Source organism: Terrapene carolina, unplaced genomic scaffold (genome assembly GCF_002925995.2).
Source record: "Terrapene carolina triunguis isolate 2854851 unplaced genomic scaffold, T_m_triunguis-2.0 Scaffold62, whole genome shotgun sequence".
Lineage (NCBI taxonomy): Eukaryota > Metazoa > Chordata > Testudines > Emydidae > Terrapene > Terrapene triunguis.
The window spans coordinates 11,781,370-11,782,533 of NW_020664413.1; positions in this window are offsets into that span (position 1 = coordinate 11,781,370).

Sequence of the window (1,164 nt, forward strand, 5' to 3'; positions counted from 1 at the left end):
GGGGGGGGGGGGGGGGGGCGGCCGGAGGCTTTTTCGCCTGGGGCGGCGAAAAAGCCAGAGCCGGCCCTGCTGAGAATAGTCCTTTCTTAAGAAGCTGACCCAAATGCTTCACTGAGGTGTCTTAGAATCAAAACACATTGAGATACAAGTACATAGCCAATATTCATAACTTTAACTACAAAAATGATACGTACATACAGATAGTATAATCATAACCAGCAAATTATAACCTTTCCATAGACACCTTACACGACAACCTTTGTACAATATTTGCTGCAAATATATAACAGTGGTTGCAACAGTGATCTATACGGTCATAGGTTATGTCAGTAACATCACACCGCACAACTGGGGACACCCTCCCACCTTGCCCAGTTTAAAGGGTTGTAAAATGAAAGAAATCAAGAATCCCAGTGGTTGTGGGACAATCTGCTAGAAATACACTCATCTATGTAATGAGATTTCAGGATTGTCTCCTCTGTCATTGTAAACACTTGAAGGTTGGTTGTTAGTGGAAAGGGATGGAAACAGCTACAAGCATGCTGGAGAGCTTTTTGTTGAGACTGTCACCAGGTTAGATCATCATGGGGATTCATGATCTGTTACTGTCCAATTTTTTAACTTAGCCATTGTCAACTTTTTTACACTTTCTGAATTACACCCCTTTGACAGTAGGAGTTTTCACTGGCCTAGGCTTTTATAGCCTTCTAAATCCTTCTGAAGTGCAAGGATCCCTAGGAAGGGGAATTTCCACTATACAGTCTAGTACAGGGGTCGGCAACCTACGGCACGCGTGCCAAAGTTGGCACGCGAGCCGATTTTTCCTGGCACACGGTGTGGGCTGAGCCGCTCAGCCCCACCGCCACTCTGGAGTTCCCGCTGCCAGCTCCTGCGGGACCCGCCGCAGGTCCAACTCAGCACCTGCTGCTGGCCTGGGGGGAAGGAACCCCAGGCTGGCAGCGGGCTGAGACCCCAGCGGGCAGGAGCCGCCGGTGAAAACCCCAGAGCCGCAGCGGGCTGAGCCGCTCAGCCCGCCCCGCTCTGGAGTTCCCGCTGCCGGCTCCTGCCAGCTGGGGTCGCGCCGCGGGTCCAACTCAGCACCGGCTGCTGGCCTGGGGTTCCTTCCCCCAGGCTAGCAGCGGGCTGAGATCCCAGCTGGCAGGA